Here is an 11,139-nt window from a genome sequence, read left to right as displayed (position 1 = left end):
AGGCGATTGAAGAAGACTCCCCTTACTACTTGCAAGATAAAGGCCACTAAAATCCATGACGATCAAGGAGGCGATGACCATGATCGTCATGAGGGGGAGAAGAAGACAGAGGAACCAAAGAAGACAACATCTGCCAAACCACTAAAAATAATGGACTCTGCTGCTGCCCTATTCTCAAAAGACAAATCTCCAGAGCCTAAGGGGAAAGGCAAGGGTAAAGCAGTAGAGGAATCGCCACAGAAGGGGTCAAGCTCTGAAACACCAGAGGAGATCAATGAAGAAGTGTATGATGACCCGGATCTTGCTCGAGCACTAAAGGCTTCTTTGGCAGAGGCACAGGCGAGAAAGGGCAGAGCCCCCATCCCTAGAGTTGGAGAAGGCTCTTCTTCCAAACTCGCGAAGATACCAGAAGAAACGTCCACAGGTACATTTGACACTCTCGTAGGAACTGTCAAGCCTATCCTACCAGAGGGGTCTACCCAGAGGCCTATATTAGAAGAAGAATCCAGAACGCCAGAATCTACCACGGTGGGGAGGGTATCTGAGATCCTTGAATCTATGAGCAAGATTCCTACGCAGAAGGTGCGCAAGAGCTCGTAACAACTGTTGAGGATATTCTGCGGTGGCATTACTCAGCCATGGACACAGAGCCCCCTTATGACCCAGAGCTTACAGGAATGCCCTCTACCATTGTAAAGTTCCACTTCTCAAAACTCACAAGGCCACAAGAGCAGGTCTTCTCAGAGCATGTGATCACTTCTCTCGAAACCATATCTCCACGCACTATGCTAAAGAAGACCGTGCTATATACTCAGTATGTGGTAAAAAGGGATGATGGCAACCTCTATACTTTCATAGATGTTGACCTCCACAACCTCTGTGTATTTGATCTAATATTCCTTCACAAGATCTTGAACAAATACATGTAGAGGAGGTCAACATATTTGATTTCTCTCAAAAGGCTGATTGAGGTAATGCGCACTCAAGTCAAGTTCTACAGCCAGAAAGATTTTGACATCGCTATGAGGTTGGCTGTCACACCCCGCTAAAGCGGAAACACGGGATGATAATAGACAAGCGAGTCTTGGCAACAGTTACAGAAAACACTTTGTCAACGATTCAAAATACACAATTCATCGACTTGAATAAGTTTCAAGATTACAAAAGTATTTTCAAATACAACAAAAACTGTCTTAATCGATGTGATCCAAGTAATGCTCCCAGTGTCCACATAACTTACCTAGTACCTGAAAAGCATGACATAAAACAGAGTCAACTACAAAGAGTTGGTGARTTTCACGGGTTTTCACATGCATAAAAACAGTAGATGCATAAACCAAGTAATAGCAAGCATATGCGGTTTCATTGCACTCAATAAATGTAAATCTTATACGATGAAATACTTGAGATGCTACTGAGCCTTACCTGACCAACTTGCCCTATAATTATTCGAACAACCAGAAGTAGCCCGTTCACTACTTAGGTTCCACGGTTCGATAAAGCACTAATTCATCAGTGGTCCAAATTTCACATGATTAGGCTAGAAAACATAGGTGATTGTGCACCCCTTTCTGGGTGGGACTGTCAACACAATAGCAGCTATCCACAATACCACGGCCCGGGAATGTACCCGAGTTAACAAGTAGCATGTACGGAAGGGGACTTTTATTTGGAAACATATATTCTCAAGCATATCAATTTAACATTTATATTATAGTGCAAAACAGAAACAAATACAACTTAGAAACCCAACTATGCAGTTCCATAGTCCGGAGGTTTCAAATAGTTAAACATGGAAAGCTTGTTGTCATGCTTTTCCCCCAAAATAACAAAACAGTATAAGTGGGGCCGTGAACTCACTGTTTGGCAAATATCAATTGTTTCCTTGCGAGACCTGCTATCACCAGCTCGGACTTCCTGACAGAGTAATCAATACTTAATAAGAACTTCTAAACCTTTAAAACTTAAGTTGGGTAAAAACTGTTTTCAATGCAATCTGCCAGATACTAAAACCAATGTAGCGGATACTTTAAATATTATCCTCAACGAATATCTCCAAAATTCAAATAATGGCATCATTTAATGCCCTTCCAAAGCAAATGATGGCAGCCGCCATCTGTTGGAATTTGAAGATTTTGGGTGGGTTTATCACCCTTCCCAAGAACAATTAAAATCTCGAGTCGCACACCTCCCTAAATCCGGTTGCATACCCAAAAATGGCAGCAAATGGGGATGGTTTCGACTCTACATTTCCAGGAATAGAGACAAATATTACCCTAAATTCTCATTTCTTGAGTAAAATCCAGAAAGGAAAAGAAACAATTGGAAATTTTTGGGTCTCGGAAAGCTACAAGATGAAAGATTTGATTTAGAGATGCATGCAAGACCCAAATCACCCGAAGGTGCAATCGGTTCCTAGAATGTAAGAACTCTCTTCTTCTCTTTTGGGATTAAAAAGGTTTCTGGGCCACAGATTATCATCTGATGAAGACATATGCATGTCTTCGATGGATAATCTCACCATCTTTAAATTTCGAAAGTTGAGTTGAGCAGGAAGAGAAAATAAGAATTTGAACACTTTAAAGAGGTATAGATGACTTTAGSAGCATACCTTTTTGAAGACGAGGCAGAAAAGAACAATCCGAACACAGCAGCGATCCTAAGCTTGCAGGGAGAAGAGTTCGGCTCGAAGGTGATGAACTTTTTAGAGAGGGAGAACGAGAAAAGGCTAGAGCTTTTTGAATAATGAAGTGTTTTTAAAAGAGAAGGGGGGTATTTATATGAGGCTTCTAGAAAAGTAGTGGGCTGGCCTCTAAAGGCCCAAGCCCAAGGACTTATATATTTCCTTAATTTAAGACCCAAAAATCTAAAATAACCAAAATGTCCAAGTCTGAAACAGGACCAGCTGCCGTACTGAAATGATCAAGTATGGGCAACCAGCGCCTCAGAAAGAAGACAACAGAGCCTCTACGAAGAAAAGAAGCCAGGGCTTCTGTGAAGAGACACAGAGCCTCTGGGAAGAAAAGACGCCAGAGTTTCTGTGAAGAGACACAGAGCTTCTATGAAGAAACACAAAGTCTCTGTGAAGAGAAGACACCAGGGCTTCTGTGAAGAGCCTCTGTGACTGCCACCAGAGCCTCTATAGCTATTATCAGAGCCTCTGTGGCTGACGCCAGATCCTCTGATTGAATAGGCGACCTCTTCAATATCATACTCTGGATAAGGTTAATCCTAAAAAGACATAGTGCTCTAATGAAGATTCCGAAGTAAGGTCCTAACCTGGAAATCCAAAAGTGCAGAGTTGTTACAGCCTCCCCAACTCAGAAAAATTTTGTCCCGAAATTTAATCGTCTGCGCTTCAATTTATGGTTGGCTTGGGAAGAGGTGGGTATTCTACTATGTCTCAGCTGCTTAACTTTTCTATCCAAAATCTCCAAGGGTTTTCCAACAAAATGCAGTTGATCAAAAACTTGCAAGTCTTCCAGGAGTAAAACCTGGGTTTCATCTGATAGGCATCTCTTGAGATTCGATACGTGGAAAGTATCGTGGATAACGCTTAACTCTTGGGGCAAATTTAACTTATATGCTACTGGTCCAATTCTTTCTATTATTTCAAAAGGACCAATATAGCGAGGGCCCAACTTGCCTTTCTTTCCAAAACGCATAACTCCCTTCCAGGGTGAGACCTTTAGAAAAACTTTATCACCTTTCTAAAATTCTAAAGGCTTCCTCCGATTGTCAGCATAGCTTTTCTGTCGATCCCTAGCAGCCTTGAGTCGATCYTTGATTACCAYGATCTTATCGGTGGTTTCTTGGATAATATCGGGTCCAGTTAATTATTTATCACCAATTTCTTACCAACATAATGGGGATCTGCATTTGCGCCCATATAAGGCTTCATAAGGCGCACATTAAATACTAGTATGGTAACTGTTGTTGTAAGAAAATTCCACTAAAGGAAGATGTGTGTCCCAACTTCCACCAAATTCCAAAACACAGGCCAGCAACATGTCTTCCAGGGTCTGTATGGTTCTCTCGGTTTGTCCATCCRTTTGGGGATGATAAGAAGTGCTCAAGTCTAGACGAGTACCCATTCCTTGCTGAAGCGATTGCCAAAATCTTGATGTAAAGCGACTGTCTCTATCCGATAGGATAGAAATTGGCACTCCATGCCTAGCGACAATTTCGCTTATATAAATCTGAGCTAGCTTCTCCATCTTATAGTCCTCYCTGATTGGCAAAAAGTGAGCAGATTTTGTCAAACGATCCACAATCACACAAATGGCATCATGCCCTTTTTCTGATCGGGGCAGCTTAGTTACAAAGTCCATTGATATTTGCCCCCATTTCCATTGAGGAATTTCAGGCTGCTGGAGCAGACCAGAAGGTTTCTGATGTTCAGCCTTAATTATTGCACAAGTTACGCACTTATTTACATATANCCAGTAATATGCTTTTAAATCCTTATACATTTTGTCTGCTCCCGGGTGTATTGAATACTTTGATCGATGAACTTCGTCCAAAATAATTGATCTAAGATTGCCAATCCTAGGTACCCAAATTCTATTTCCCAAATAACATACTCCATCAGGCTCCATCTGAAATTTGGGCTCTATGCCATGGAGGGTTTCGTCTTTTAAGTTCTCCTTCCTTAGAGCTTCCTTTTGATCCTCTAGGATTTGAGCTTTCAGACTAGTTTTTACCATGATTCCCAAAGCTCGCACCCTTGTTGGCTTTATAGCTTCCTTTCGGCTCAAAGCATCGGCCACAACATTGACTTTGCCCGGATGGTATTTGATCTCACAGTCATAATCACTGAGCAATGCAACTCATCTTCTTTGTCTCATATTCAACATTTTCTGATCAAGAATGTGCTGAAGGCTTTTATGATCCGTGTAAATGGTGCATTTTGTGCCATAGAGATAATGCCTCCATATTTTTAGTGCAAACACCACTGCTCCCAACTCAAGGTCGTGCGTAGTATAGTTCTTTTCATGCACTTTCAGTTGTCTCGATGCATAGGCAATTACTTTATCCTTTTGCATCAATACACAACCTAAGCCTTGATGTGATGCATCACAAAATACTACGAAGTTATCCGATCCCTCTGGTAGAGATAAGATAGGTGCATTACACAGCTTCTGTTTGAGAGTCTCGAAGGCCTCTTCTTGCTTCTCACTCCAGATAAATATCTTATCTTTTTGGGTTAGGGCTGTAAGTGGTAGTGCAATTTTTGAGATATTTGCAATGAAACGCCTGTAGTAGCCTGCCAACCCAAGGAATTGACGAATTTCTGTAGGTGTTTTAGGGGCTTCCCAGTTCCTAATAGCCTCAATTTTGATAGGGTCCACTTGAATTCCTCTTTCATTAACTACATGACCCAGAAATTGAACTTCTCGTAGCCAGAACTCACACTTAGAGAATTTAGCATACAACTTCTCTCTTCAAAGTACTTCCAAGATTGCCCTCAAGTGTTTCTCATGGTCTTCCCGACTTCTTGAATAAATTAATATGTCGTCTATGAAGACGATTACAAATTTATCCAGGTAGGGTCTGCAAAATCTGTTCATCAGATCCATGAAGACAGCCGATGCATTGGTTAGTCCGAATGGCATGACCATAAATTCATAATGGCCATACCGGGTCCTGAAGGCTGTCTTAGGAATGTCCTCTTCCCGAACCCTTACTTGGTGATACCCGGATCGCAAATCAATTTTTGAAAAGTAGGCTACCCCTTGAAGTTGATAGAACAGGTCATCGATTCTGGGGAGAGGGTATCTATTCTTGATGGTTAACTTATTGAGTTCTCTATAATCAATGCACATTCGCATTGATCTGTCTTTCTTTTTGACGAATAATACCGATGCTCCCCATGGTGAATGGCTTGGCCTTATAAAACCTTTGTCTAACAATTCCTGGTGTTGGGTTGACATTTCCTGCATTTCTGAGGGTGCCAAACGGTATGGTGCCTTGGCCACCGGAGCAGCTCCAGGGGTCAAGTCGATACCAAACTCCACTTGTCTTTGCGGGGGCAGGCCTGGCAGATCTTTAGGGAAGACATCAGAAAATTCCCGAACTAYGGGTARATCCTCAATGTTATCCTCCTTGATTCTTCCATCTATTACGTGGGCCAAGTATGCAGGGTAATTCTTCTTTAGGTACTTCCTCATCTTTATGCAGGATACCAGCTTAATCGCTTGGTCCAACTTATCTCCTTGAACCACTATTGACTCCACTCTTTCTTGAGGAATTCGAATAAGCTTATCTGAACAAATGATTTCGGCTTGGTTTCTGGACAGCAAGTCCATGCCTACAATTACGTTGAAACTTCCTAGTTCGATTGGTATAAGGTCTATGCTAAAGTCCTTATTGGCTAAATTCAAGGTGAAGTTCGGAATTATATCCCTGACTTTGAATTTCTGGCCATTGGCAAATTCTATGACAAGGGCTTCTTTTAACTTTTGAGGCTTTAAGTAAATTTTCTGCCTAAAATTTAGTGACATAAAACTTCTGTCGGTGCCCGAGTCAAATAGAACTGATGCAAATTCATTGTTCAGAGGAAACGTACYTKATACYAYGTTGGGATCCTCTCTAGCTTCTCTGGCTCCCAATTCGAAAGCTCGGCCCCTAGCCTGACTTCCCGAGTTGCCTGTACTGTTCTGTTGAGTCTGCTTCATATTTGTCCCCATTCTTCTTTTTGGGCAAGCGTTCCTCATGTGATCCGGGCTCCCACATTCATAGCATAGACGTTTCCGGTAGTCCTTCGCCGTGTGACCCCCAAGATGACACCTCTGACAGATAATGCAATTTCCTCGATGCGGGACTTTGCATTTATCGCATCTGATTACATCGCCCTGTTCAACTACCTGTGATTGAGCTCCAAAACTCCTTGTTGTTCTTTTGTTCTTGTCCGGCTTCCTTCCAAACTTTCGGTCTTCATGGTCTTCCATCTTCCTTTTTTCCTTTAGCCAAACCTCCAAATCGTATCGCATTATTTGTGAGTTTCGTGGCAATTTCCACGCTCCTTGAAAAGTCTTTGGATTGGCAGAGGTCATGTTGCCTCTACTTTCTGGGGACAACCCCCAAATATATCTTTCTATCCGTACTTCCTCTAGTGTCACTAGGTGCGGCACCAGGTTTATCAATTCTTGGAACCTTGTTGTATACGCAGAAATATCGTTTTCCTTCATCTCAAGGTTCCATAACTCCATCTCCAGCTTTTGGAGTTCACTTCTCGAACAATATTCTTCCTTTAATAATTTCTTAAACTCCTCCTATGAGAGCTGATTGGTTGCTTCTCGGCCTCTTGTTTGCACTAAGGTGTTCCACCCCGTGTCTGCCACCAGAGCCTCTGTAGCTATTATCAGAGCCTCTGATTGAATAGGCGACCTCTTTAAGATCATACTCTGGATAAGGTTAATCCTAAAAAGGCTTAGTTCTCTAATGATGATTCCGAATTAAGGTCCTAACCTGGAAATCCAAAAGTGCAGAGTTGTTACATTGGCCCAGCCAGAGCTAAATATTTCTCCTCCAAAGAACAGACCAAGTTGGGTGCTTAGATTTCATCCCAACACCATTGTCCACAATCCCATCTTTGGGTTTGTGTTCCTGGACAAGGATGAGATTCTAAGGTTCTTTGATCCAAAAGAGACGCACAAATATTCAACAGAGTCTCTTGAGTGGGTGTTCAACTTAGTGGTGACAGAGGTGCAGAGAGGGCATATAAGGGCGGATGAAGTGACCAACCTTCTGGAAACGATCAAGGTTCAAGTCTCCTACAGAGAATGGATATTCAAAGTCTACAAAACCATCAAGTCTGATCTGTAATTTATCGTAGATGACTATCCAGACTCTGTTGTGGATTAATCTCTTGTAATAGTATAGGCCTGCTCAATATTTTCAATGTAATTCTTTTTTCAGTGGATGAGTTTAATCTCCTCTTGTATTCTTTCTTTGGTCAATTCTTGCACCCATTTGTCCAAATTTACTTTTTCATACTTAGGGGGCGATTGTTAGCTCTATTATTCACTTCTTGTAAAAGTATGAAAAGTATTCTGCAAGTCTTGACAGAAAGATATCTTCCACAGAAGACAACAGAGGACTAACGACAAAAGCCTTATATTCGAGCAAGTAAAGTGTGACAGAACCTCTGATGTMTCTCACAGAGGTTCTGGAAAATGGTCCTCTGTCAATAAGAACATGCAAGTCAATTATAGCAGAGCCTCTGAGATGGCTCACAGAGGGTATGCGGATTTCGTCTTCTGTGAAGATTTTGTTCCAACTGTTTTTCATTGGTCATTAGCTGCATGTACTTCTCACATGACTAGGACTTAATCGACTTTATTTGGACAGCTTAGATGATTTCACGCGTCAAGATCTTGTAAGTAAGGTCATTAGGAACTAGTATAAATAGCGGCTAAGGCCTTTGTAATTAGAATGCTTCCGTATTGTAATCGTCAATATTTTCAATTGAATGAATTGAAAAACCTTTGAAGCAATTCTCCTGCATTCATCTTCTTCCCCATCTTGACTGTGTGTTCTTGGTTTATTTACTCTGTTCTGTTCTTATTATTGTTTCCAATTCACTTTAATCGTCTTAGAGTTCATTCAGAGTACTAGATCTATATCAAAGCTGAATTTACAGGTCCAACAAACGTAAAGCTTCTTAAATTACAATAGGCCTAACCTCCTATTTATACTAGCAATCTAATAAGAAGATAACTATCTAGTGAGACCATTTAGCTAATCTTCTACTAATAGACAAAACTTATCTATAACAAAGATAAACATTAAAACAAGATAAACTTTGTAGAAATTCAAGGGATATGAGTTCAAAGCTGTTGATTGGTCATATCCAGTTGTCTTCCATGGGATATGAGTTCAACCTTATCTTCATTGCTAGCCTCTGGTTGAACTGGTGAAGAAAACTTCAAGTGTTAGTGTCCAGAGGGGTTTATGAAGATGCACTTTCCATCGCATCACTGATCAGTTCATCGACCCTCTGGTTGTTCTTCAGACTTAGTCATTTTTCCTTGAAGTCTTCCATCGGCCTTTTGGTTCTTCATCACTTGTTTGTCTTCATTACTTCATACATAATACTTATGGGGTATAACATATGCCCTGATCCTGTCACTGAGTCGTGTATGCATATAGCTCGATCAAGTCATAGGGATTGAGATTGATCAAGTCATTGTCATTGAAGACGCTGACTTGACCATGGGCTCGTTCCACTGTGTACTCGATGTACTTGATGGCTCTGTTGGCGAAGGTCCTCATCTTGATGTCCATCACCAATGACAGCCCGAGCTGGTTGGGTAGTCTGTCTAACAAACCTATGGTGAAGGAGGTTCATGGATTCTAGTGAAAGAATTGGAGGATTGAGAGTCAGTCCTTCATCGCGATCATGGTACAGATATTGATGGATGTTTTCCTTCATGACTGGCTCATTCGGCAGCACCTCTGGACGTCTCCTGAGTGACTCCCTGTTTGATATGATTTCATCGACGACCCCTTGAGGAGGGTGCCTCGACGAAGAAGGAACATCCGCTTGGACCTGGGTTTGTTGGGCTGTGGATTGTGTTTGGGCTAATGGTTGAGAGTGGGTTGGTGATGGAAACATTTGGGTTGGCTCTAGTTCATTGGGCTCAGGTAGGGTGATTTCTGGTTCAAGAGGTTGTGTTTGGGTGGTTTCTGGTTCATCAGGTTGCGTTTGGGTTGGAGGTTGTTGTGGTGATGAAGATTGGGTGATTGTGGGTTGAGGTTGTATGGGTAGAGAGAGGTGAAGGGTTATGTGATGCGTGGTGTTGGTGAGGAGGTTAATGGTATATTTGGAGTTGGTGATGGGGTGAAGGGTAGGTTGGTTGTTGGTGGTGTGGATGGCTCTTCATCGATCGATGAGCTCAACTCTATGGGTTCTTGTGGAGTGACGAGGGGAACATGTACATTATGTACATCTTCAGAGGGCTGAGCCTCTGGTTCCGTCGCTTGGGTTCTGGAAGAGGGTTGGTTTTGAGTTTGAGGTGAGGATGGCGGTGCAGCGGGTTCCACGTGTTGAGCAGTCGCAGCCTGGTTCTCCCCCTCTTGAGGTCTAAGACCTTGATCATCGGGGTCTGGGTCCTCATGGCGTGGCCTCTTCTTCGTCTTCTCCTTCCTGAAGGTCGCAAGATACGCCTGTCAGGACCTGTTGTCTTCTGCTCTCCTCCATCGTGTGAAGGAGAGAGAAGTGGTGCGTGCCTATTGATCGGCAAGGCTTTGGGAGAGAGCTTTGGTTTATTGAATGGTGCGATGAATGAATTTTGCACTTATCTCATTGAAGGATGAGACAAGTGCCTTTGACAGGGCCCTTGGGTCGGCCCTGCTTGCATATTCCATGGTGGAGGTGGAGGCAGGTGGGGGGCATGGAGGTGAAAGTAGATGTGGATGGTGGAACAGGGATGTTGGCGATGATATTCCTCACTTCTGTAGTGAACGAAGAAAAGGCTTCATCGAAAGGTAGCCTGCAGACGAGGGTGGGGTGGGGGGAGGTGGTTGGGGTGAGGGTGTTTTGGATGATGGTCATTTGATTGGAGAGGGAGGTGAGGGTTTCATCGAACGATGATGTTGGGGGTGGGGTTTGTTGAGGGATGTGGGAGATTATGGTCGCTGGAAGGGTGTTATGGGTTTGGAGGATGGTATTTATGTGGGTGGTGATGGAGGCTAGGGTTTCATCGGTCGCAGTTGCCTGGGCCGTGAGAGTGGTGATGGAGTTGATTATGAGTTGGTTTCTTTGGGTGACTGTTTGTTGTAGCATTTGGAGACGGGCTGTGTTGTCTTGGGTTTGGGTTTTGAGGGTTGCAAGGGACTGTCGAAGGGAGGTGAGGTTGATGGATGGAGGGTTTCGACAATCCCTTGTATGATGAGTTTTAGGTCTTCCAAGGACCGCTTAATCGAGTCTACAAAGCCTTGGAACTCAGCCTTTGTGACCAGATTAGCCACAATGGTAACCCCTGCCTTCAGCATTGGAGACTTCATGTTCTTCATCGGCTCTAGAAGAAGGTTCTTCAATAGGTGCTTGTCCATAGGCTACTTCTTCTTCGAAGATGTCTTCAAATAAATGAGCTAACTCTGATTCATTAGGTTTGACAAGTGATGAATCAGAGG

The sequence above is a fragment of the Cynara cardunculus genome (assembly GCF_001531365.2).
Source record: "Cynara cardunculus var. scolymus isolate 2C chromosome LG 10, CcrdV1, whole genome shotgun sequence".
Classification (NCBI taxonomy): Eukaryota; Viridiplantae; Streptophyta; class Magnoliopsida; order Asterales; family Asteraceae; genus Cynara; species Cynara cardunculus.
Note: the sequence above shows the minus strand (reverse complement) of the source record.